The 15894-nt window shown below is 37.7% G+C and overlaps 1 protein-coding gene across 2 annotated transcripts in view; it reads right to left on the reverse strand.

The window, feature by feature from the left end:
* C6 (complement C6) overlaps nt 1-15894 on the reverse strand; it is a 745556-nt gene that overhangs the window by 661924 nt on the left and 67738 nt on the right. The window lies entirely within an intron of this gene.

Here is a 15894-nt window from a genome sequence, read left to right on the forward strand (position 1 = left end):
AATTATCAAACAATAGGACATATGTCCAAACATTATAGTTAAGTCAGCACATACCAGTTGAGTTGGGTATTTACTTTATTGTTGCAGATATGGGGGGGGGTTGTCAATTAACAACTAGTATATTCCTGTAGTTCGCATTACTTTCCTAGTCAGTGCTGTCATCTGTACTTTACAAGTATTAGTACACTATCCTATTGCCTTACTTTGGACAGTGGTATGGCTGTCAACAACTATATACATGAACTGGTTTTACCTGTAGTATACACCTCTTACCTTGTATACCTGTGGAGGAATTGTTTGTTAACACTAACAGACTCTGGGCATGTCTTGACCACATGCAGGTAAACCGGGACATATTTATACTATTGCCCTCTTAAACCTTTAATGACTTACAACACTCTTATACAGGATTTCCTAGACAGTTGTATTATGTAGCTCAGTGTGGGTGACAGTGATGAGTGATACCTTATTATTCAGAACAACTGCAACACTCACAATGTCATACAATACCAGAGTAAACAGCACCAGTACAGGGTATCAATCTTTTATTTCAAGGCACAGTGTTCATATTGATGGACCTGTGGGAACAATGTTTGTTAGCACTACCTGAATGCTGCCACACAGATTACCAGATTCCACATTAGTATTATGCACATACATCTCACTCTGTTACTGTACACACTGTGGTCACAGCTTGAGAACATGGGGGTGTAGATGGGATATACTTGGCTTATTACTCTCATAACAGTTTGGGGAGTTACTAGAGTGACAGGTTTCTTCTTATAGAGTTGTGACAATCAGTTGTATTTCTTGTTTGCTGCCTAAACATCTGAGATCATCCCACTGATTTCCCAGGGGGACAGGGTGACAGGTAGCAGACATGGGCCAATTTACTGGACATTCTGGACATATCTGTACAGTTGTGGGGTATGATTCTTTATGCAGCCTACTACCACTCCCAGGATTCGAACCATGGCTGTGTGTGCTAAAAATAGAACAGTTCACATCTCAGTTGAGTGTGCTATTTGGATTTTGTTGTCTGTCTTTTTTCTGTTTTCTGTCAATGTCTCTCTCAGTTGTACTAAATGACCTCTTGGGATTACACCAGTCATATACAAACATTCCGACACATTTTATTTATGTTGCACAGTGTGAGTAACAGTTCTTAATACAACAGTACTATTAAGTGATTGCAAATCTATATTACCATATGATACCAGAGTAAACACATGCAGTCCAGCAGTTAGACCTTTATTGTCAGGCTATTATGCTTTTATTTACATACAACCTATATGAGACTCTTCCTGTCATATTCTCTGGTGTATGCAGTACTTGCCTTAAACAATACAGGTTTTATACAGGCAATTAACTTACTTATACTTTTAGATTTATTTCCTATGGCAGTACATGCAAGAGTATTACTAACCTGCCTCATGTCGCAACAGCTCCAATCAACATCCATGGGCTCCTGGTTCGCAGTCCACTCACTTGCCACTGTGAAGGACACAAGAGGAATATCTAGCCATACTTATCCATAATATACATGAGTTGGCAATTATTAAACAGGTAATGGAGTGATAAACACAGCTGGGACCTCCCCTGTCCTCCTAGCCTCTTGGATCCACTGATCCAAGAAATCCCCCTTTTGCCACTTCAGGTCATCATAGTGATGCCTGACCTGCTCACCAGTTTGGAGTATGCCAGTGGCACTGGTGAGGTCACGGGTGAGATGGTCACAAGCTTCCACTTTATATTGGGAACCCTGGTACTGGCCCTGCAGCAGTCTCTGCTCATGATCTTTCACAAGGAGTCCTGCCATGACTCTGGATGCCCTGGTGCTGTGCCCGAAAGTGCACACCCTCTCCAATTCCAGACATAGTGCCTGCAAGGGGAAACTACAACCAGTTATGAGATGTATTCCTGCCTGTTGGGTTTAAATAGGGTCAATTTCCCACACTTTGCCATGATTGGATGGTTTTGAAAAGGCTAAGCTATGGGCAAACCTGCTTACCTAAGGCTGGCATTATTTAAAGGGGTATACCAATGGCCAAATTGAGTTAGCTGGCCTACATATTGCAAACACCTACTAAGCTGGGCTGTACAATGCTTAGCATTACTTAATATTTAATTTGCATACTATTTGCTTTTTGGCATTGATTTATTATTCATTACATGTTATATATGTGTCTGGCATCCATGTTTTATGTGTACGTACACTGTATGGGGTCATTGTGTTTATTGGGTGACTTCAACACTTTATTACAATTACATCTCACATCCAGGCTTACTGCAGTACTCCAGTTCACATATTTATGTTATGTAGTAGGTTATACAACATAAGACTGTATATAAATTCCTTTCATGTGTTCAGTTTGAATTTCCTATAGTGTGGATTTGTTTGGTGATACCTCAATCTTCTGTACTGTTGTGATGGCTTAGTGGTTAACTACTAAGAGTGTAGTGTACAGGGTCCTGGGTTCAGGACCTGCAAAGGCTGTTTATTTTGTTTCTGGCCAGAACAGCGGCTGTTGCATACAGAGTGATTAAGGCACTTTTAAGCAATTATAAGCGGGTTTGCGCAGGTTTGCGTGAAGCTAAGCAATGCTAATCTCTGGTTAAATATGCTTACAGAGTGTTAACTTCAATATTGCTTAACATGTGTGCACATTGCTTACCCTCATGCAAACAGGCTTAAAAACACTTACTAGTGCTTAAATATGCTTACTCCCACTTACTATTGCTTAATAGTGCTTACACTTGCTTACTAGTGCTTACTTTTGCCTACCACTGCACCAATTTAGACAGTAATGTCTAATGGTTCTTGGGAAGGTGGGGGATTTGGAAGCTGTATGGAGTTATCATTCATTACACATTTTACCTTCCATTTGTATCCCTGATTCCTGTGTACATATACTGTATGGGGCACGTGTGATTATCTGTGGACTTTGCAACATTATGACACTGTCACCTCACATCTGCATTTAATGCAGTACTCCAGTTCATAAATATATGTTATTTAGTAGGTTATGCAACTAAAAATATTGGTCATAAAGTGATTTGACATGGAAAATGGAATGCACTGAAGTGGGACTCGAACCGGGAATGACTACTCATAAGGCAAATGCTCTGCCTACTACACTATTGCTGTACTGCTTCATTTGCATATATCTTGCTTTTTATCCTTTTCTGCCATTTAAGCTGCATTAACTGTAGTTAAGAGATGGGCAAATCCAGGCACCTACAGTTAAATGTAATCTGTTTCATAAAAAAAAAAAAAAAAAATCTTTATATTTGTTGTTTTAACTATTGCTCTTGTACACGTGGGTAGATGTTGCTGGGGGTATGTGTACACCTATGAGCGGTCTCCCTCATTCTTTTATGACTTGTCTGCTGTTCTTCATTGCAGGGGCGTGTATATTCTGAGAGCTCTGCTTTCAGACATACCCCCTGCACTCTTACATGCTCCGTGTAAGATTAGGAGCTCAGGCAGCGCACCTCATTAATATGCATGACACGCTGCCATCCTGCTCCTAAATGGCCACTTCCATGCAGGACTAAGCTAGTCCTGCACGGAAGGATAGTGAATCCGGGGGCTTGTTTTAAGAACTACCTGGTCCCTTGCGCCATTAAAAATTAGTGACCAAACTATCAGGTTTGACAATGACTTTTCACCCCTTGTAATGTCTAAAAGAAGAGCATGTGTCCCTTGAATAAAATCATTAAACAAGGAAGGAATCAAAGCATAACTCATATTCCCATCAAGAATAATACTATCCCTGCCAGAAGGAAAAAAAAACATTTGACTTTCTCGAAGAAGTATCCGCATTTGTCCAAAAAAAAAATAACCTTTTAAGTCAACTTGAACCCATGGATTCTTCAATGAACTTAAAAAGGCAAGCTTCAAAAAATGAGTGAACTATTAAAGAAAAAAAGAAACCCAGAGACAAATGATTGTACATAACTTCACATTTCATGTAAGTTTTTGTTTTCTCCCTTCTAAATAATGTGGAATCATACACAGAAGGTAATGCAACTTATTCTCTCCTATTATCTTTCCCACAACAATGCTAACTTTATAAATAATATATATTAGTCAAAATTCAAGTAAATCGAAATCTTATCCAACTGCAAATTAATATTTTATACTTTTATCTCTTTATATACATGGCATAGAACTAGTGAAATGGTATAAAATCACTTTACTCATTTCATATATTTATATATATTTCTTTTATAGCCTATACTTATTTCTTCATGTATGTGCCTTCCCTTTCTGTTTTAGTCCTAGTGTCATAGCATTTAATCACTGCAGGAGAGAGAAATGTTTACTGTATTACTGCTGAGTAAAAAGAAAGTGGTGACATTTTATTATTATATATACATTTACTACTTAATTGAACTTCTGCAATGTACTCCATTTAGCTAATATATTTTATAGCTGTGTATGGTTGGTCATTTGGAGCCTTTATTTTAAATATTCATCATTTTAAAAGTTATGCTTAAAAGCTTTGCTTTGCTGGAAAATTCCCACATACTTTTGGATGGAATTTTGACAACTTTTGTGACAAGCTCAAGCTTCTAAAGGCTTCAGTTAGCTCACAGACTCATGAGAAAAAATCAGTGCTATCTTCCAGGATGTAGATGTGACCTCTGAACCTATTTCTCTTCACTGAGCTCTGACAGCCAGTCAGATTCAAGAATGATCATTTGATCTGTATTTTCATTCATTTAGCAATTTTTTTTATCTAAAAAGTCTTATAAGCATATGTTTTACGTAAATAGTGATTTATTTAATCTGAATTGCATTTATATTTAAATAACAATTACAAACATGTTTCTGACAGTAACAGTTTTAAATGCATCTTTTTTCCTGTCTGCTTTAATGACATTACAGTCCTGTATTTACTCATAGCAACAGATAATTATTAGAGTTAATCAATTTATCTTAGTTTGTCTGTTTAGATAAAAAAAATAAGAAATTCTATTCAGTTTCATGTTCTTACTTCATGCATACATAGTATATTAAATTTAATTTTTCCTTTTGCATGTTTTTAATGTACATGCAGTTTCCCTTTTGCTTGCTCTTAACCTGCAGTAGCTAAGAATTCCCACTAGGTGTCATGAGAGGGTTAGTTTGTGGCTTCTATGAGAGCTATAGTAAGCCTGGACATAGTTTATCCATGCAGATGGTTATTAAAGTATACAGTTTTATTTCCAAATTTAGAGTTTTTAAATTGTCCATAACAGTTTAAAAAATGTATTTGTCATAATAAATCAAGGAAAGCACTTTTCAATTTTACTTATAATAGCAGTCTCCATCAAATTATAATATTTAACATTATATCTATTAATGTCAATGGGTTGAACAACCCCATGAAAAGGAGTAGTGTCAACAAATATTTAATGCTACATAAAGCAGATTTTGCATTCATTCAGAAATCCCATTTAGTAACAGAAGATCTAAACAAATTAACCTTTAAGGATTACAAAATTCTGGTAAGTTCAGACTACAACTACAAAAGAAAATGTGACCTAATTTTACACAGAACATCAATGAGAATTCCAGAAATAGTTGACTCATAATCAAGCAATGATGGTATGCTTGCTTTAATCATACTAAAACTAGATAAAAAGATGTACACTTTTGCAAACACCTACTAGATATTGGGTATGGGGACTAAAACTGTGAAAAAACATTTAGACACCATAACATTAAAGTCTAAAGGTGGTTTACTGTTAGCAGGCAATTTTAATTGTATCGTTTCCTCCACTGATACCACAAGCTCTAAGCCCTTCAAGATGTCCCCTGTTGGGAAACTCTTGAACAACTACATAAAAGACAGAAACATAATTGACATTGATGGTATAAAAATATTATCCTCCCTGAAGTATTCTCACTACTCTTACAGATTTGGCACACAGATCAACATAGCCAAAGTCTTTGTAATCAGTTCCTTACTGGCCAAAACTGATAATGCAATGCTGACATCATGCCCTATGTCTGACCACAATGCTATCACCTTCAGTGTAACACTTAATACTGACCCCTTTAAACTTCTGCCAGAGACTACCTGCATATCTAGTAACAGTACAAGGATTTAAAGAATGGTTGTTAATTGTAAAATAATTTCCCCATTCTGGTTAGCCTTTAAATATCTTTGTATGGAATGACAACAGTATAATTTCTGACTCCCTTATCCTTTTCAATGTTCCTGAAGTCATTCCTAAAAAACAAATATTTTTACTATGGTCTATCCTCAATATAGAAAGGAAAATTGCTACTAAAAATTGGAAATCCCAATCTACTCCTGTCTTTAAAGTTGAGTTTTTTCATCTTGTGAAATACATTTGTAAGAATGAGATTATTGCTATAAAAGCAAGGACTAACAACACAACTCATTTAACTGCTTGTACAAAATTGTCTAATCTGTTAGAGAAATATTAAGTGTTCTCCTATGTAAGTTGCTTTTTTTTGTTGCTATGGACATTGTATATAGTTTATTTGTTTTTTCTTGTTACTATACTGTTAAGTTATTTTGTTATAAAATGAATAAAAACATTTTGGAAAAAAAAGAATATTATGAAGGCGCAACAGTATTCATTGTGTAAGACTCTAAGAGTTATATTTGGAGTTGGCAAAGGACACAGTAAGCAGTTACACTTATTTTATTTATTTATTTTTTATTTTTATTTTCCATTTATTTTACATTTGTTAACCGGGATAGTCCAACTAGAACAGGTCAATTTTCAGTGGAGGCCCGGGGAGAAAAGCTCCAGAGTTACAAATATGGGAAAAGAATACAGTTCTTGCTAACAGCTACACATTACACTTTATATAATACAATGAGCAAACAGTAGTAGAATGAATTATTAATAAAGACTAGCATAGTACCATACATCTTTTAATCTAATTTGCATGACAGAAAAATGACTATGTTACAGAAACATGGAGAGGAGTGCCAGTGGATAAAAGGTGGGTAGTTAGGTGATACATGAGCAGATCCAGGTTTTTCTAAGATGTGCTTTGAGTAGTGATTTGAAGTGGGAGTTTGTAGATGTATTGGTTATGCTAGGGGGAGAGTGTTCCAGTATTTAGCTATTGTGTAGGAGTATAAGGCTTTGCCAGCAGTATTGTTGGCAGTGGTGATGTTAAGGAGAGGTTTATTAGAAGATCTAAGAGAACGATTGGAAGAGTAGTGGGTTAGTAGATGTTTTAGTGATGGAGTTTTGTTTGGGTTGTTTAGGATATTAAAAGCACATGTAAGCTGTTGGTAGTTAAGTAATTGTGGGAATTCAAGCCATTGAAGGTCAGTAAGTACTTTGCAGTGGTGGGTTTTGAAAGGGGAGTTGTTTGCAAATTTAGCAATTCTGTTGTAACATCCCTTGAATTTGTCAAGGTCTGTTTTTCTAAAATGGGTAAATATGGGTGCAGCATACAGTAGTGTGGATAACAGATGAGTCTGGGCTAGGGTGATACTTGCTTTGTCAGAGAGAAAATTCTTGTGTCTATAAAGAGTACCCATTTTTTTGTGGACCTTCTGGATAGTTTGTGCGATGTGAATATTGAAGTACAGATTTTTATCAATCTCAACTCCTAGGAGTTTTGAATGTGTCAAACTCAAAAAGCTTGCCACCTCTCACACCGTTCATCTGGCTTGGTCACTGGAATTGTTACCAGCCAGTGGTTCTGCCGGTGAGCCGATTGTTGATTTCAATTTGTTTCCTGTTCAACAGAGGCAGGAGCGAGAAGGAGTGGCCATGGGGATCAACATAAGGCAGTATGAGTACCTGCGGGGATGTTAGTGCCCCATTTTCGATGAATGGAGATGTAGATGGTATGAGGAGAGGGTATGTTGATCTCAATTTGAATCAATCACTTAGCCATTTCATTTTAATATCAGTGATGACTCTGCAAGCTCTGACCCTAGTTCAAATGAGAGCTCTAACCTGACATTTAAGCTCACTTTGTTTGATCAAAAGTTGCTTAAATTAAGGAAATTGCAGCTAGAGGTATCATACTTTGGTGAATGCCGGCGGGCAAAGATAGTTCTGAAGGGTCTTCGCTCCTGGCAATACCCAACAGGGTTGGAGGAGGGCTCCAGGTTCCATCAGGACCTTCTTGCTTTATTCGATAGACATGGGTGCGAACTGGTGAATTTGATATGCTCCCATTATCAGGAATCAATCAATAACTTAACTAGGGAAATATCGACCTTGGATGAGGAGATCAAACTGGATATTTATTTTTCGAGGTATAGATATGAGTATGAATGGATATACACTAGTATAGACCAGTACATATCCAAAATTACCTCGACTAAAATAAAGAAACTCCAAAGGGACATTAAGGCATATAAGGAAGGGGTAGCCTATCCGAGACCCCCTAAATCCCAAGGGAACTTCAAAGGGGATATCAGTCAAGCCATTGGCTGCTTGAATGAAGTCTCAGAGGCCAGGCAACAATCTCAATTTCTGGACCAGGAGGTTGGGGTTATTAACAGGAGATCTATCCAGGAGAATCCGAACGAGGGGAGAGAACGCAGCGGTTCTCATACTAATCAGGTCAATAAAGGTCCTGATTTGGATGGGGCAAATTTTCAAGCCCAAGCCTCATCCCCACTACAATCATCGAGTCAGAAGATGAGAAACAGGTACAAAACCAGGAGAAATTAAATGGGGGTGCTGAGGGCAGCCAACCCCCTCTTGTCCAACCTATTGAGGTTGTTTTTAATACGGGGAGGTATTTCAAAATTTATAATTATTCCCACTTTGTGTTTTCACAACCCTTGGTTGATATTTTAGCCAAGGGGTTGTCTTTTGTACCTTCGCAGAGAGCTAGCATGGAAAGATCCATTTTGGACTTGAAGCTTTTGGTGAGGAAGCTGAATTTATCCCTTTTGTTGGGATGTTCAGCCAAGTCAATGAAACCCTACCATATACCGAGAATGTTTAACCCCCCCCCGTTGCTCCCTTTTGTGGGAGTGTTTGAACAAATGTGTGATCTGGACATCTGTTTTTTACTTAACTCGTAACGTCCAGCTCAATTTAACATCACCAAGAAAGAGAGGGACTTGTTGGATGTCTTATGTTCTTCACCAGTGAGACTCATGCAACCTGACAAGGGAGGCGGCTTGGTTGCCATGGACTTGGATGAGTATAATGATAGAATGTTAGCCATACTATCCTCTGATACATATCGTGAAGTATCAAAGAATGAATTGAATATCAGTATGAGCCAGGTTCGCTCTTACTTTGAGGATATGTTTATCAATGGGGTGATTGACTTGGATGTGTTCAACTTTATTTCAGTTTCAACACCTCGAATTCCAGTGTTGTTTGGGAATCCGAAAATCTATGAGAGCATTGTGGACCCACCCATGCGCCAATTAGTGAGTGCCAAAGGTAGCATTACTTATGCGGCAGCTAAGGTGGTGGATTCCATCCTCAAAAAATATGTGGCTAGTGAACCATATATCTCAAAGGATTCTTGGTCATTTTTGGAGAAGGTTGGATCAACTCCCTTCAGTGGGGATAGTCATTTTTTAACCATCGATGTTATTGATTTATATTCTTCCATTCCCCATTGTGTGGCAGTTGAATGGATCCAATTAGAAATGACCTCCAAACAAGCTACAGTGGAAGAGATCTCGATGGTCAGCGAGCTGCTGGATATCATTCTGACATGCAATTTCTTCACATTCAACAATCAATGGTTCCATCAGTTGATTGGAGTCCCGATGGAGTCGCCTTGTGGGGCCAGTGTGGCCAATCTGGTGATGGCTCATTGGGAGAAGGATTTTGCTTTTCCCAATACCATCGTCCAGGAGAAAGTGTTATTATATACACGGTTCTTGGACGATATTTTTATTATCCTTAAGGGCACCCAAGAGGAGGCATTTTGTCTGGATGACAGTTTCAACAGGTCAACTGATTTTTTAAAATTTACTTCAACATTTGAATCAGAAAGGATAGCCTACTTGGATGTGGAACTTGTTAAGGATAGAGGTAAGAGTTGTTTTTTAGGCAAAATTCATCGGAAGCCTACATTTTCCAACTCTTATTTACATTTTGACAGTGACCATCCCGCCCATCAGAAAAGAGCCATAGTGAAGGGCCAACTGGTTAGGGTGGCCAGAATGGTATCTGAAGAAAGGGATTTCCTTGATGAGTGTAGGTTCATTTCGAACCTTTTCTTGTGCAGAGGGTATCCGGAGGAGCTCATTGCTGATCTTTGTTTGGAAGTTAAATGTAAGAGGGCTAATGGTTATTTTAAACCCATTTTGGGTTGTTCTGAGCCAGAGTTGATAGTTCATTCCCGGCCCAACCACAGTAGTGACAGGTTTTATTGTAATTTCATCATCGCTTTTAATTTGGACGCCAAGGAGATAGTGTCGATTATCAAGAAGAATTGGAATTTGTTATCAGTGGAGTTTATGAGGATGCCTGGGTTGAACCCCTATCCTACAGTCACTTTTAGGAGAGGTCCCAACATTAAGAACATTTTGGAGACGAAATTTAAGATTATACCTTCACGATCGGGGATGTACAAATGCAACATGTGCAAATATTGCAGATTTGTCAGAGCAGACACATTCTTCTTGATAAGGGACAAGAAGTTTCTCATTAAAGGGAGATATAATTGTGCAAGTAACCAGGTAGTTTATCTGGCCCAATGTTCGTCTTGTCCTGTATTTTATATGGGCAAGACGGACAGGAAGCTACAAGAACGGATGTATGAGCACTTGTATGCCATAAAGAAAGAGAGGATGGAAAATGCCTTGGCGAAGCATATACAAGACAATCCTGGACATGAGTTCTCCTTCTCGGTGATAGATCAATTATGTACTGAGAATAGGGGGGGTCCGGATTCCTTGAGATTGGAGTTTAGGGAACTAATGTGGCAGCTAAAATTGGAGGCTTATCATTTCCCCGGCCTCAACAGTATGTTATCTATTAGCTGTTTTCTAAAATTGAGAAGCTTAGAGAGATAAGGCTTATCAGTCGAGGATTGGGCATCATCTTCTATGGTAGTTCTAGTTCCTCTTTGTTTCTGCTTATTTTCTTTTAGTATTGGCAGTTAATATACTACTTTTTTGTGGTACTCATTGAATTAATTTGAATTTTCATTTTAATTTATAGATAGGGCAGATAATGTGGTCTTAAATGTGAGTTGATTGTATTGTCAACACACACACACACACACATATATATATATATATATATATATATATATATATATATATATATATATATATATTTTAATTATTATTTATTCATTATTCATTATCATTATTCAAGATTATTTATTTTATTTCAGATTGAATGCAGTTATTGTTGATTGTTAAAGTGATTTTTTTTGTTCTTGGCACCTTTAAATTTAGTGGAATGAAGGGGGTGTGTTGATCACATGTTTTTGAGTGATTTTATTTTAAGGGAATTATTGCAATGGCGCAAGTTTTTAAATTCTGAGGAAGTTGGTGCAGAGCGCCGACGAAAAGCTACACTGAGTTGTTTGGCTTAATTAAAATATTTCAATTTCGTTTATTGGCATTCAGCATGATTTGTATGCTTACTTGATTTGGATTATTGAGTCCGAGGATATCACTGGTTTGGTCGTGTGAGCGGTGGCAAGCGTTTTGAGTTTGTCTTTTCGTTTTTCTGGTGGTTCAGTAGTTTTGAATGTGAGGTAGGAGAGATGACTGTGCCATTTCTAGATGTAATTGAGAAGGTTAGGGAAGTGGATCTGGATTTATTGTGGGCAAACAAGATAAGTTTTGTTTTATTAGGGTTGAGAATCAATTGGATGTCAGAGATCCAGCCTTCTACAAAAGAGAAGGAGTCTTGGGCCAGTTTGTTTAGGGTGGTAAGAGATGAGGCTGCACAGGTAAGTGTTGAGTCATTGGCGTATTGTATTAATGTGGCTTATTTGGAGGAGGTATGTAGGTTATTTGTGAAAATAGAGAACAATAGCGAGCCAAGTATTGACCCCTGAGGTACACCTATAGAGATAGGGAGGAGGGGTGATAGCTCAGCTTGCCATTGGACAGCTTGTTGTCTATCTGATAGATAGCTTTTGAACTAGGAGATGGTATGGGAGTCAAAGGATAGAGCAGAGAGGGCATCAAGTAGTAGGGCATGTGAAACCATGTTGAAAGCTTTAGAAAGGTCAAGGAAGATAGCAGATACAAAGTTATTATTGTTTCTGAGCTGGTTAACTTCATTTATGAAAGACAGAAGAGCAGTAGTTGTGCTGTGGTGAGGGCGGAAGCCATGTTAAGTGAGGGAAAGAAGATTATGTGAGGTTAAGTACTGGAGAACCTGGGAGTGGATACATTTCTCTAATAGCTTGGATAAGGGAGAGAGAATGGCTATTGGCTGATAGTTGGAAAAGTCATATGAACTACCACCTTTATGTAGTGGTATGATGTAGGAGATTTTCCAGATCTGAGGAACATAGCCTTCTTTGATTGACCGGTTGATAAGGATTGAGATGGGGTAAAATAAAGAGTCAGCTGCTATTTTCAAAAAGTTTGCAGGTATTTCATCGGCTGCAAGAGTTGTAGGTTTTAGTTTACAGATGAGCTTCTTAATTTTGCTAGTTGGAACAGGTGAGAGGGTAAAGGGGGGTAAGTTATTTGAGAGTTTTGCTGAGTTATTTGGAATGCTATTTTTAGTAGTAATGGGTAGGTCACTGTGTTTGGTGAATTGGCTGGTTAAAGTGTGAATTGAGTTTATGAAGTAATGGTTTAGTTGGGTAGCGATATTGCTATTTTAATTATTGGAGGATTTAGGGGTGGGGGTGGTTGTTTTTCCTGGTCTTAGCAGTGAGTTTAAGATGTTCCAGAATTTTGTGGGATTTTTTGAGTGTTTGTTTTGTAAACTGAGGAAGTAGTTTTGTTTGTTTTTTGGCTTGGTTCCTGAGTTGTTTATAGTTTTGTTTACTTTGGTTGGAGTTGTCTTTTTTCCATTGTTTCCAAGCTGAGTCCCTAGATGTTAATAAGGCTCTTGCATCTCTGCTCAGCCATGGAACATAGTTTGTTTTGACTCTAATTTTTCTGATTAGGGCAATTACATTTAGAACTCAGGTGAATGTTTTGTTGAAATATTCTACTGCTTGGTCTAGGTCTAGAGTTTTTAGAGGCTCCCAGTTGCATTGTTTTAAAGTGTCATTTAGTTCCTCTGGGTTTAAGTTTTTGTTGGCCCTGACTTGTCTATACACTATGGGCTTTGTGATATTGGCACATTTCCTAAGGAGAAAAGTAGGGAGATGGTTGCTTAGTCCATCTGATAGAAGTCCTGTGAGATAGTTACATTTGGTATAGTTTACTAATGTCCAGTCAATAATAGACTGTCTTTGGGATTTTTTGTCTATTCTTGTGGGTTATTGTATTAATTGGGCAAATCCATAGAGATTTATTGGAATGGAGGGGTTAGTTGAGTTAGTCAGTGTTTAGATCTCCTAGTAAAATTGTTTCATATGGAAGGTTTTGACTGAGCCACTGAAGAATTTCCTCTATAGTATGGGAGTTATTTCCAGGAGAGATATAGCTACATAGAATGTTAATTTGTTTTTCATTGTTCACAGATAGAGTGGCACCTACGATTTCTGCATTCTGAAATATGGGTATGGAGGTTTGAAGTGGCTGGAGGTAGTTATTTGGTAGTAATGGGGTGTCTAGTGAAGGTTAACCTATACAGATATATAGGAGTAATCTTCCATTACTTTATGTTTTAACAGGACTGGTTTTATTAATGGTGAAATTATGCTAGATGATTGAACAAAATGGTCAGAGTGTTTGGAGGAATACAGTCAGGATCACTTACATTTGTTTTCTGAAAAACATTTCTGTCCATTTTTAGAAGTCACTACTGTAACCATCTGAGTAAACTTGGCATCATTGTTGTTAGACCATAACAGCACAGACAATTGTTATGTCTATATGTTGCGTTAGTGAAGTTGGTTTGGAAGGGAATGCAAGTAATCTTTTGACAGGGCTGATCTGTACTACATCAAATATGCCAAAAATATGTTTGCAGCTTTGAAATCGATTTAGTAAACACATAATTAACAAAAAAACAAACAAACAATATTAAAATAGGTTCTTATGCTTGGTATAATCTAAGTGATTTATTTAAAGATAATGATTTAAAGGATGGAACTGTTCTACTTACCAGAGATCAAGAGTATTAAACAGTATTAATAAGAGAAGAAATGAAATACAGCAGGTATCCTGAATAATATACATTCAGGGCATATTTAACACATGCCAACAGTATAATCTGCAGTGACATGGGGAGAAAAAGAAGACATATTTACTTCTACAGTTTTGATAAGGTAAACTATTACCTACTCCAGTGGAGTAGAGGGATAAAGCCCTAACAGCACAGGTGACCTGGGTTTGATTAGTGTCTTGGGTGAATGAGTTAGTGGGATGGTGGATGAGACGTGCCTGTCCAGGGAGTGATTCGGTAGGCATCCCCATGAAGATCTCTGGTGGAAGCTGGAAACATTGTATATAGGAGGCATAGCCAAAGTGGGAAACAGTGTGGTGGCATGGCTGAGCTGCCATGGAGGTGGGGTGAGACACCACATGCCCCCATTGCAAGCCCGCCCCTTGGTATTCCACAGAGACTGGACACGGTGGTAGGCAGGAGTAATGGTAAGGGTAGGATAAAAATAGAAACAATGGCTTGATTTGAGGGGAGCAGTGACTCCCCCCAGATACCCTTAGAATTCTTGCTGCCCCCCGCTAAGATACAGGCATTGTACAAGAGGACAGGAAGTGTTGGTAGGCCCAAAATGATATATGGCTTCTGTGAATGAAGGAAGGGAGAAAAAGGAGAACAAAATATAAAATAAATTATTTATTTGTTTATTTATTTGTCTTTGTTGACTGAGAAACTCCAACTGGGCAAAGCTCATTTTCAGCAGATGCCTGGGAAGAAAGACTCCAGCAGATGCACTTAAGATACTGTTGACAAATGTTTTTACAAAGATAAGTAAATATATAGTTCTTAAGCCATCTAGATACAAAAAGTTAATTGTTTTGTAGGAACATTATACAAAGATAAAACAGGTATTTCTGCTGTGGTGACATTATATAAGATATTAAATTCCAAGTATAAAATATTTAGTATACAAAACAGTTAATGTGCAATATATATGACAAACAGATATTATATATGACTTACAACACACGGGTAAGAAGGGTTACAGTACAGACTTTAGGCATAACTAAAATTGTAGTAAGAAGTACAAAACTTTATTCAGTAGGTAGATAATAGTTACAGCTAGAAGATGAAAAGAGGCATTGCATAGCTAATGAGTCAAGAATAGTGGAGATGAAAATAGTAGGGTACATACTGAGACAGATATTACTTATAGCAGAGTGGAGGAGGGTATTTGAAGGAGATGGATAAATTGGGAGGATCAGAAAGAAATTGAAATGTAAAGTGGAGATTAAGATCAGAAGGTAATTGAGGACAAGGAGTGGTAGAAAGGTTTGTTGTGTAGATGGGGATAGAGGTTTTAAAATGATGGCGGGTATTAGCTGACAATAGAAAAATGGAGTTATTCAGGTGATGAGCATGTGCACAACCATGTGTAGCTTAAGGGTTATTTTAGTAAGGGCTTAAAGGTGGAAACTTTCATGGTCTGTTTTAGGTATGTTAGGATGGTGCTCCAGAGTTTTGATATGCAATGGGAGTATAGTGAGTCGCTTACTTAGATAGTAGTTTTTGTTGTGGTTACTGAGAGTTTATTGGCCGAGTGAAGGTCTCTTCCTGGAGAGTAGTACTACAGGGTATCTTTTAGTACTGGACATTTTTCTGGTGCATGTATAAGATCATTTGCAGTAATAAATGATGAGTATGTTAAATCATTCAGTAGCTCAA

This window comes from Protopterus annectens, chromosome 1.part0 (assembly GCF_019279795.1).
Source record: "Protopterus annectens isolate FY-2018-M chromosome 1.part0, PAN1.0, whole genome shotgun sequence".
NCBI lineage: Eukaryota > Metazoa > Chordata > Ceratodontiformes > Protopteridae > Protopterus > Protopterus annectens.